This window comes from Amblyomma mixtum, chromosome 6, assembly GCF_055824585.1.
Source record: "Amblyomma mixtum isolate Tamu chromosome 6, ASM5582458v1, whole genome shotgun sequence".
In the NCBI taxonomy this organism is placed as follows: domain Eukaryota; kingdom Metazoa; phylum Arthropoda; class Arachnida; order Ixodida; family Ixodidae; genus Amblyomma; species Amblyomma mixtum.
In genome coordinates, this window is record NC_143017.1 from 24,013,773 (window position 1) to 24,025,755 (window position 11,983).

Genomic DNA, 11,983 nt, shown 5'->3' on the forward strand with positions numbered 1-11,983 from the left:
GGGGTGGGTACAAGAAAAAAAAAATTGTTTTACAGTATTGGTAACAAAGAATCATACCAGAGACCGAACGGCACAATCGACTGGTCATATTATTACAGGACGTGTCTAAGGATAAGTACAAGGAATTGAAGAGGCAAGACAGAATACTTACTGACGCTATCGCGTCATATCTTAACGCGCAGGTGACGTGTCCCCAAAGAGCCTTTTTTACCAAATAAATGTTTCACGACATCATCGTCTGTTATATTTGCTGAGTTTCTTCTTATAAACTCCGTTTCATATATCAGGTGCAGCGCTGTCAAAGCTACAGCTCTTGTTTACGCTCCCTGCATCCGCGATAAAAAATAGTGCATGCTCGTGGCGAGCGGAAATAATAATTGCTTTGTCTACAAGCTTAATATATATTACGTTTGACATCAATTTGGTAAAGAACAGCTTTTTTTAGAGGGAAAAGATTGGAATCGGTAGATTTATATGTTTCGTTTGTCGTTTTTGTTTGTGTCGCGTTTTCGCCTACCCGCAACCCTGCCAGCTGTGCTCTCCGTGCTGCGCATCTCGTTTTCAGAAAATGGCGTCGAACGCATTGACCTCGACCACCTCTCCGGAGCGGCTTTTTTAGAAGATTCGCACTTCGAAGATGTCCAGACACGCGAAGCAAGTCATTTCAAACGTGTATGCTCGGAATAGAGCCCGTTTCCCGCAGAAATCCGTCCGGGATATTGTGAATGTTGTTAGCGAGGATACCGGAGTGTCTCCGCGTACCGTCGCAAAATACAAGGAATGGCCTTTGCGGACCATTCATGTCTCCGAAGAAAAGGCCTCGTCATGTGAGAATCGCAAGTTCACGAACGGTGAAGCATGACAGCTTCACGGTGCATCCCGTCCGACTGAAAATACATGACATGTACAGGAAGTGACAGGTACCCACGCTGGAGAGTGTTAGGAAGGCTGTCAACGAAGACGAGGACCTGCCGAACTTCAAGAAAACCACCTTGTGGAGGCCTCCCTCGAGCACTCTCGTTGGAGTGCTCTTTGTGATGGCCTTGATTCTGCATTGCGCTCGCGATCCGCATGGTCTCTCTTTAAATCCCTCCTTGGCACTAAGCCTGCCCTTGCTCCCACTCTAGCTAAAGCCCTCACTCAGGGGACTCGCTCCGAAGTTTTTGATCAACTCGCCTCTCTCTACCTCCCACCCCCTCTGGCACCCTCCTACCCGGTGTACTCGGGTGGACCTCACCCCGATCTGTACCAATGCTTCACTCTCCGGGAGCCCGAATCTGCTCTGGCTGCTAATTCTACACGCTCGGCTCCCGGTGAGGATGCCATTACATACACCACACTTCGCAACCTTCCTGACTGCGCCAAAGAATTCCTCCATCAAACCTACAATGAGGCCTGGGGGAGCGGCTGCTTGCCGAGCTCCTGGACATCCTCCCTTCTTTCTATGATTCCAAAACTGGGCAAACCTCCCTCTCTCTCTAACCTCCACCCAATCTCCCTGACGTCGTGCGTTGGTAAGACCCTTGAGCGAATGGCTCTGACTCGCCTCTCTGATTTTCTTGAGGCACGGGAGTTCTTCCCCCATTCTCTCATTGGCTTCCGACGCCACGTCTGCGCACAGGACATGTTTCTGATTCTCCAGCAAACGTTCCTGTCCCCTACACCTACTCAAATTTACGCACTCGTGACCGTCGATGTTCGCAAGGCCTTTGACGGTGTTTGCCACGATCACATCCTTTCTCAACTCGCCTCTTTGGATTGTGGCTCCCGCATGTACTCCTATATCCACTCATTCCTCTCTAAACGTGTGGCTCGCTTTCGAGTAGATACCCACTTGTCTAACCCACACCACCTCACCCGTGGCACTCCTCAAGGTGCTGTTCTCTCTCCTACCCTTTTCAATCTCGCTATGGCCCCTCTCGCCTCCCAGCTAGCTGAAATTCCCGACCTGCATCATATATTTTACGCCGATGACATCACTCTCTGGTGTTCATCTGGCTCTCCCGGTCACGTACAGGACACCCTGCAACGTGGCCTAGATCTCATCGACTCCTTTCTCACCACCGCTGGCCTCTCTCCTGCTCCTGAGAAATCTGAGCTTCTCCTTCTCAACCATTCCTCCTACCAGCGCTCACACAACCACTTCGTCTCTCTCCACCTTTCTGGCTCTCCCATTCCTGTCGTCACACAGTGCAAAGTTCTTGGCTTCCCTTTGCATGCGGCTAAGAATGTGCAATCCCTTCACCACGCTGTCACCACCTGCCACTCTGTAACTCACCTCCTGCGGCGCGTGGTCACTCTACGCTCAGGTCTCCACGAGGCTCACGCGTGCCGAGTTGTCCACGCGCTGGCCCTCAACAAGGTCTTCCTTCACTCAGACTCAACTTAACGCTCTCGAGACTGCCCTTGTGGGCCTCTACAAGGCAGCTCTCAACCTCCCTATCACTACCTCTACCACTAAGCTCTTTGCCACAGGCCTCTTCCATCCTGTTCGTTCTCTTCTCAGTCTCCATCGTGACTCGCAGCTTGCCCGGCTTTCCCTTACCCGTCAGGGTCAGTGGTTATTGACTCAAGCCGGTATCTCGCCCATTCCAATCTCCCCGTTAACCTCTCCTATTCCCACCCCCGCTCCCAATCTTCGTATCCTTCCCCTCCCGAACAACATGTCCCCCGTCCTGCACGCCGGACGTCGTCATGCGGCCGCACAGCACCATTCCCCTCTCTTTGATACCCAGGGTGTAGCTTACACGGATGCCTCCTTCGTGGCTCCTCGAGGTTCCTGCGGCTGCGCCCTGTACCATCCACACCTCCCTGCTCCCGAAACCCACACCAGCGGGCCGTATCTACACCCTCCAGACGCATTGTCCCTCGAGGTCCTCGCCATTGCGCATGCCCTCCAGTCATTTTCCCTCCTTCCCTCTCTCCAAGAGTACACAGTCTATTCGGACTCACAAGCCGCTATACACGACATACAGAAACGCACCCTGACCCCTTCTCTCCAACAGGAGGTCGAACGAGCGGTCTCCGCACTGCAGCCTTCCATCGTTTTCCTCCGCTGGGTCCCTGGGCATTCAGGGATTGACGGCAATGAGCTGGCCCATCAGCTCGCCCGCGACACACTTTTCCGGGCCCCGTTGATCCCCTGGCCCAAGCCCTCGGAGGACGGTGGGAGACTCACCCTTCGCCGCACCATAAAAGAGGTCTACCTTGAGCTCCGCCTCGACAAACGCCTTTACCCTCCCCCTCATCCATCACTCACGGTGCCGGAGTCTCGCCTTCTTCGGCACATTCAGATGAATGCAGTTATCACCCCGTCCCGCATCTTCCACTGTCGCTATCGACCGGACCCTTCCTGTCCCGACTGCCGCTGTATCTATGCGGACCTGGCCCATTGCCTCTTCTATTGCCCGGCTGCTCAGCAGTGGGGTTCCTTCCCCCACCCTCTCTATCCATCACCACCTGGCTCGACTGTCTTGGCGCTGAAGGGGAAGAACAGCGGCTTCTGGTCGCCCAGGTGGTCGAAATGCTCGGCCTGTAAATTATGGTCGATTAAAAGTCTTTTACTACTACTACTACTTGAAGGACATTGGCTTCGTATTTCAGAAAAGAAAAAGGAATCTTGCTTTCATCGAGCGCAGTGACATCATTGCCTGGCGCCGGCGGTTCCTGCGGGCGATTAAGGAGTTCCGGACAGGGCAGGTAAGAATAATGCTTTGCATCTTTTCTCACACAGCACGTTTGGATTGTCCCATAACGCGTGATGTTAACGTTTACAATTTCATAACATTAATACGGATTTCTTGCAGAACTGGCAATGAATGTTGCGTCGTCAGAAAAAAAAAGAAAAAATAACGAGGAACTTTAACGGCTAAAGTGGTGAAAGGCGAAAGCCTGAGTGCTGCATTCTGCTCTGCGATTGTTCACTTCACATTCTGTTGATGCATTAATTAACTGCCAATTAATGACGCTTAATCTTTGTCTTTAGGAGTGGAACGCGACAGCGTGTTGTAGCGCAGGCAGTCCACGGAACGCCACCACCCGTTCGGCGCGGTGCGTTGGCCTTTGAACGCAACGCTTTTTGAGGAAAGGAAATGGCGCTGTAATTCTCTGTCATCTCGGTGGACACCTGAACCGCACCGTACATAACCACCATAACCACCATCGCACCATAACCACTGAGCCACCGCGGCGGCATCGCTTCTCGGCCTTTTGGCTAAGATAGAAGTGTCGCCTCTAAGAGTGGAACGCGACAGCGTCTTGCAACGCTGCCAGGGAGTCCACAGAACGCCATCGCCCGTTCGGCCCTACGCCTTGCTCGTCCGTAAATGGTTTTTGAGGGAAGGAAACGTATCTGTCTCGCATATCTAGGTAGTCACCTGAACCTCGCCGTAACGGGAAGGGAGGAAGATGGGAGTGAACGAAAAGACCGTATTTACCAGACGCGCCTTTGTTCATGAATTTTGCGCAGAGGTGGCATTTGGTGGCCGGTGATGTTTTATGCTATATTTGGGTGAGGAACTACCTGAGTTGTTCAGAAGTAATCAGTTTAATTCCAACTGTCTGCTACGACAAGCCAAAAACCGGTCTCCACTGGAAGACGCACCAGTATGCGTATCATCCAGCCGTCATGGCAGAAATGACATGCAGGAATGAATCGTAGTACTCGTTCTTCCGATGGACGCAACTTGGGGCTCCTGGTGCTCGCGTGCATATCATTTCGCAGGCAAAGAATGAAGATAAATCATGAAGTAACATTTCCTACTCAGTTTTTGGCCTATATTCTGCTCTGTGTTGTCAGTGATATGGCAAGACTCGTATTGCTGCTATGGCATAGCCGTGGGTATGTTTAATGATGTTAATTACTTCATCCATTATTTTGTTTTGCTTTGTGCAGATCCATCATTTACCTGGACGAAACCTGGGTGAACAGCGGGCATACGAAGGAAACTGTCTGGCAGGACAGAAGCGTGAAGTCCTCGCATGATGCGTTCCTGAAAGGCCTGACAACAGGACTGTGGTGGTGGAAAACATTTATTTACACATGCACTACTGGAGGTATTGCATGAGATGACCCAGAGGGGGCCAGCCCTTACAAGTACTAGGTGGAGGTCCCTAGTTCGGGACCCCAGTGGCGTCGGCCGCCGCCCGGGCTCGCGCGACCAAGGCCCGTTGGGCCTGCAGGTCAGAGCAGCCGAGCAGGGTCGCCTCCCAGTCCTCCCGGGTTGGGTTGGGGTGAGGGGGGATAGCAGGGTTGGAGGGGCAGGCCCACACCATGTGGTAAATGTCCGAAGACTTCTCCGCATAGTGCGGACAGCTGCCCGAGAAAGAAGGGTCGAAGTGTTTGAGAGCTGCCGGGCACAGCAAAGTATTGGTATACAGGCGAAGCAAAAGCCGCTCCTCCGCCTTTGAGAGACCTTTACACGGGCGGGGATAAAGACCATGGCCAGATTGATAATGTAAAACAATGTCTTTAAAGGAGTAAGCGGGAGTGAATTCGAGTTCCTGATCGTCGGGGTCGGAGGGGAATGTCCGGTGAGAGAGAGCACGGGCGGCGGCGTCAGCTGCCTCATTTCCCTCAAGGCCCATGTGAGCAGGAGCCCAAACGATACGCCGGTGCGCGGGGTCCCCGGTGTAGACGCTGTTTTGGAGAATGCGGTAGGCTAGATATGGTACCCAGCCCTGCTCGACGTTCCGACATGCCCCTCGCGAGTCGGAAATAATTGTTTTTGAATTGGAATCAGATGCAGCCAACGCAATGGCGACCTCCTCCGCGTGTGTTATGTCACGGGCTCGGAAAGTAAGGCCGTTCACTGTTTTGGATTGGTGGATGACTGCGGCCGTGTACCATCCCCCGTGGTGGGGGCCGGAGGCATCCACGTAGAATACGCCGGGTTTCGATCCATAGTGGCGGGCCAGGGCTTCCGCCCGCGCCAGGCGCCGGCCATTATGGTCTTCACGGTTCATGTTCGCGGGAAGAGGGCGCACGTGGAGGGCGCATCTCCACTGGGATGGAATACGTACGCGCTCTTCCATAAGAGTGGACTGCCATAAGAGGGTGCAGGACTGCCTGCGCCCTCAGGAAAGGGGGCCCGTTTGATCCTTGTGCATGCCGGGAGCTCTGCAACAGGCTTTGTGCAAGGAGCTGCTGACTTCTTCCGAGCCAAGAACGGCAACAAGGCTGATTACCACTCCGAAATGGATGGAAAATACTTCGAGAAGTGGTTCACATAGAAGCTTCTGCCTAATATTCCAGGCAACAGCGTTATTGTAATGGACAATGCGCCATACCACAGTGTGGCGCTTGAAAAGGCCCCTACATCATCAACCCGAAAAGCAGATATTCAGCTTTGGCTGACAAAGAAGGGGGTCCCCTGGACTGCCGACATGGTGAGGGCAGAGCTACTTGAGCTCACACAAAAAGTCGACACTCCAAGCATTATCTACAGAATTGACACCTTGGCGGCTGCCCATGGCCACGATGTTCTCCGTATACCGCCCTACCACTGTGAGTTCAACCCTATTGAACTTGTTTGGAGCCAAGTGAAGGGCTTTATAGCAAGCAGGAACAAAGGCTTCACTTTGGCAGAAGTTGAAAACCTCCTACCCGTGGCGTTGGCGGGTGTAACCCTACAAAACTGGGAAGACTGTTGTGCCCATGTCCAGCAAATTGAGGCATATGCTTGGGAAAGGGACATGATTGTGGACACCGAAATAGATCCTCTTGTTTTCAGTGTCTGTGACTCATGCAATTCCTCGTGTGATGATTCGATTGCTGAATTCAGCGATGAAGATTTCAGTGCTGTTGATGAATTTGTGTCACTTTTGTGAAGAGATAGCTTGTTTGTTTGTTTGTTTGTTTTTTTGTTTGTTTGGGGGGTAGTGGTTGGGGGTTTACTGCACTCGTCACAAGCTCTTAGCAGTGGGCTGAATTCCTGATCGCAACTGTGGATCAGTAGTCTCAGACACTGCAAACAGAAGCCCACCCTGCAATGGGCACTCCTGAAAACCACCCCTGGGAAGCAGGACGTATCAGCTGGTGGTGGTGTCGTCAGCAGAATAATTACAAACGCAAGCTCAAAATTGCCAAGGTCACACAGCAGGCAGAGGACTGTGTATCGACCCTTTCCAAAGACAGCTGGCTCTCCGAGTGCGGTTCCTTGCGTGGAAACCTCTTACGGCACCCGTCACAAACTATTGTCAGTGCACTGAACCGCTTATTGGTACTGTCAGTTGATAGTCTCGTGCACTACACACAACAGACGTGGGGGGCAGTTCTATCTTGTCCGAGACTCGTCGAGCAGCCTTCGCCAACGAAGTCCGGGACTGAGGGCCCCACTACCTATCCTTTTCCCTGAACCCTTTTTTCTAATAAATGTTTTAACAACTACTGCAAAGGTAGTTGTTCATTGCTACATTGGAGTATTGATGTTTCTCTTTGCCCGGTATGCAAGACGCCAAAATTTTGAATAAAGGCTTCGAAATTTATATTTCCTTAGGCGGGAAAAAACCATTTGAGTGTGGCATAAAGAAATTTCTTTCCTCAGCCAGAAATTTCAGCATCTTGCTCTGCACATAACAGTGCACCTAAAAGAGCTTTCCTTTATGACAAGAAGCAGAATATTGTTTTTTTTTTTTGCCACAAAGAAAACTCGCACAAAAATCAACTCATAAAAGTTACGACATCAGTATACCCTGACAAAAAGGAATAAAAAACAAACTGCTCACATGATATGCATCTCGCTGTTCCGCAACGGATATTGTTATTTTTTTCGCCAGAAAACTCGCACAAAAATCGACTTATACAAATTATGAGAACAGTGTACCCTGAATAAGGAATGAAAAACAAACTGTTCACATGATACGCATCGCGCTATTATTCTGCAACGGATATTGCTTTTTTTTTGCCAGAAGGAAAACTCGCACAAAAATTGTCTCATGAAAATTATGACATCAGTATACCCCGAGAATAAGGAATCTAAAAAAAAAATTACCGACGATTACGTTACTTCCTAATGCGAAATTTGAGCGCAGCAAATAAGCTGTTTCACCTTTTCGATAGATTGAGGCAAAGAAATCGAGCAAAACATGTATGCGCTATCACAGAATTTTTTTTTTTTTTTTCACACGTATTCCTTTAACAAAGACTCCACTAACAGTTCTTGACAGTCATGAAGAAAGCTTTGTGGTCGGAGAAATAGACTGATATATGTTCGACTTGGTACACCAATGCTTGATTCTCATAGACGAGATCTATACAAGTGCCTCGCGAGGTTGTCACAGCCGTGGGACGCGTTACGAGCGAGAGGAACGGGATGTTCTCCCGCATAAGTGTTAGGAAATTGCTGTTTGTCTTTATGTCAACATTAAAGTCCCCCACTACTAACATCGGTGTGGATCGATGGACGGTTAATGCGAGTTGCAGGAAATGCACGACGTCTTTCGTGAGTGCGGTAGGGGCGAAGTAGGCAGCTACTACCAGCAAGCCGTTGGGCAACTTTGCGGCGCACAGTTCGCCAACTTCATGTGACGTGCCAAACATTTCGACTGGTATTGCAGAGAGACCTGTGCGCAAGTAGATAGCGACTCCCGACGCTCTGTTGTGGTCTCTGCGAGCACCACAGCAGTATAGGAAATCTATGATTTCGAGAGGCTCTTCGGGATCCATCCAGGTTTCAGCAAAGCAAAGTACAGAGGAATGGCGCAGAATGTGATCGTGGTGTACGTCCTTGGCATGTGCGGCAAGGGAGCGTACGTTAAGAATGTGGTTGTGAATGATGAATCAAGTGCTGCCAGCGAATGACGCGTCCATTGGCTGTCTGCGTGTGTTACTGATGTGTGGTTAACATGTTAAGCTTCGCCTGTAAGAGTGGAACGCGACAGCGTCTTGCAACGCTGCCAGGGAGTCCACAGAACGCCATCGCTAATTCGGCTGTGCGCCTTGCTGGACGGTAAATTTATTTTTTGAGGAAAGGAAATGTATCTCTCTCGCATATCTGGGTGGACACCTGCACCTCGCCGTAAGGGAAAGGGGGAAGATGGGAGTGAACGAAGACGCCGTATTAGCTAGACGCGCCTTTGTTCATTCCAAACCATTCAGCTGGCATTACGGAGTGGCTAGCGTGCTCGTATCGCACTCCGGAGACCATGGTTCGATTCCCCAACTCGACCAATTTCGTTCTCGGTTTTATTGATTTATGCGTTCTAACTAGAAAGGTTAATTAGGCTATTTCATATTTATATTCTTGTATTTCTATCCATCGTGTTCTGTCATTAACCTGTCAATTGTTGGAACTGTCTAGGATGTTCGACACAACGTATATGAAACGAGCAACGTCTTACTGAGTGGGGAAGTGCGTGGTGGTGGAGGGAACGCGGCTTCGTACTTATCTGTTTTTTCAGCAGCGTCTCCTTCCGCGGACGCTATTGTCGCTGCGGCGCGCGTCTTTCTTTTCTTTTCTTCTGACCTCTTCATTAGGCTAATTGATTAATTAAGCAATTAACAAAACTCAGTCCAACTTAGTTGCAGCATCACTATACGATCCCTTTGATTGGTTGCATGGTTACTAGTCAAAGTACAATTGGCCCCATTTGAAATTCGCGCACTGTGACGTCACGAGCATTTCGACCAATTGAAAAGCGTGACATTGGGGGCGGAGCTGGTTACGAGGCCGACGCCGACGACGACGCGAAACCCAGGAACGGACGCCAAAGAGCTGCGCTCTAAAACAAACTGCTCACATGATGTGCATCGCGCTATTCCGCAACGGAGTGGCCGTCAGTCCCGGACCGTCTTAAAAACTCGATCCCCTGCTCTGCTGGATGCACGGAATAGTTCATGAGATGCCCGATACCTCGACAGAGACAGAGGAGCGAGCAGTGCCGTGGGTTACAGCAAAATGAAAATTACAGATGGCCTGAATCCTGAACGAAAAACCGTTTTTCATCGCCGTTTCAGCTTGGTATTGAAGGTATTGTGAGCAAAAAATGATATCATTTGGCGTCAACTCAAATTCCTAATTAAAAAAAAAAGTCGCGAGGTGGATTGCAACCTACGTACGTGAAATGCTGCAAAAAAAAGAAACAAGTACCGAGGTGGATTCGAACCGACGCCGCCGAAGTTCCTAGTCGTCCCAAAGCGACGCCTTAGACAACTCGGCCACGAAACGAGCGCGGAGGGATACAATTTCATTATTTTTTCTTGCGGACTACTTCCGTAGCCTTGACAGCGTTGCACATGATGTATGAAACGGAGTATAGTGATCAAAGAGAACGCTTTAATCTACCGGCTCCGGACCCGCGAGCGCAGCGGGATACATTATCAGATGAGTTGGGAAAAATCGACTAAGCGAAGCGCGGTGCGCTATACAGGCTGTGGCGCGGAGGCGGCCACACTTATTGCACTCAACGGCGGACACCGGCGAGGCCTAGCAACCTATGGAGCGAAGCATCGGAGCTATTCGAAGCCTTCGAGACCTGTGTATTCCGGTGCTCGCACTCGCCAGATCTCAGTATTCTTAGCTCGAGTTCACCAGCGCGGTAGACGCGGTTCCGCGATAAAGAAGGTCCCTACAAGCAAGTCAGAACAGAGGCTGGATGGGCAGGGGAAGCAGCCACAGCTCCAGGGCTCCTCTAGTCCTCACCTCGTCGCGGTAACATCAAACCGGATCTCTAGACCCGTCAGGAAGCCTTGGGGCAACGACCCACTCACCCATTGCGAAGAATTTTCGTAAACTTTTAGTACCAGCACTTGAATGGAATTGACATTCACTGCGCTTTTCACTCAGGCCAGCATGGGCCGCAGACTGTTTACAAAAAGCAGCTCCTGAAGGCTTCTTCTCTGCTAGGGAATTAATGCAATATCGGAGCCCATGGCTCACTGACACCGAGCTTGCTTATTCGGCTATCGCAGTTAATGTTTTCTTAAGCAATTTTTCCGAGCTCCGTCAGAGTATTTGTCTAATCCTTTCGTTGCACCATGTTTTTCGCTCGTATTTGGTTTTCCATGTCCTCTGGCCGCAAGGGCTCATGGCTTTGCGACAACGCTTGTGTATTTTAATCATTCTTTTCAGTGCCGATTTTTAATGTTTCAATGTTCGGGAAAACCTATCATGTAAGGAAGTGGTCATGATGGACAACCTAAGCCGTTATGCATGCCCACCTGACGCATGTTAACAGACACATCTCGACAGTAAGGCGCCTCGCTGTTCGTAATTCAGCATGGACAGCTGCCTTTCATCTTTTCGTCTACACGGCTGTAGCTGATCTTACGCGTCGTATAGCATTTCTATTTGCATCGTTTTTGCTTTAGAGCATGTTCCAGCTAATGACCACACATTGTATCACCCCGTATTTTCTGAGTACACGCAAAAAATAAAAAGCATAGAGCATATTCTTGCGCCTTTTCACTCTTTGGGTTTGAGCGTAATTTCTGCTCTTGTATAACTGTTGCATGGGTGCGAACTATGTGTCTCATTTCTTGGAAGCATTGCAATGAAAAGGGGGCCATCCTCAGTAGGACTGCGCTGTCTGCGCTATCCCTCTTTCCTTGCTTTATCGAAACCATTCTGCGGAAAGGAGACACTTTGACAGTTGAGCTTCAGCGAGCCGCGCCAGTGAATACGGCAAAGTATTGAAAAAATTTGTGATGCCCTTTTCCTTGACGTAGCTTAAAAGACAAGAGTCACACTTCGCTGGTACTCTCTTTTGCGCAAGAAGGACGAAGGAAATTTCGAGGAACCTTTCAGGCAATAAAAGTGTCAAACTACGCTTCTTTGCAGACAGCGCGGGCGAATTCGACGAATTTTGTTAAGCAGAGGAACAAGTTGCTAATTTAAGTGGCATTATTTTTATTCTTTAAAACATTTACAGTTTTACTATATTCTATGCGACTATCTTAGATTATCTGACTTCGGGCATAAAAAAATTTAAGTTTACTTATTCATTATTCATGTTACAGTACCTTCAATTCCTGACGGAAAAATTA

The 11,983-nt window shown here is 49.8% G+C and overlaps 1 pseudogene; it reads left to right on the forward strand.

The window, feature by feature from the left end:
• Positions 1 to 568: 568 nt before the first annotated feature.
• On the forward strand, positions 569 to 6,566 carry LOC149338429 (uncharacterized; annotated as a pseudogene).
• The last annotated feature ends 5,417 nt before the right edge of the window (positions 6,567 to 11,983 follow it).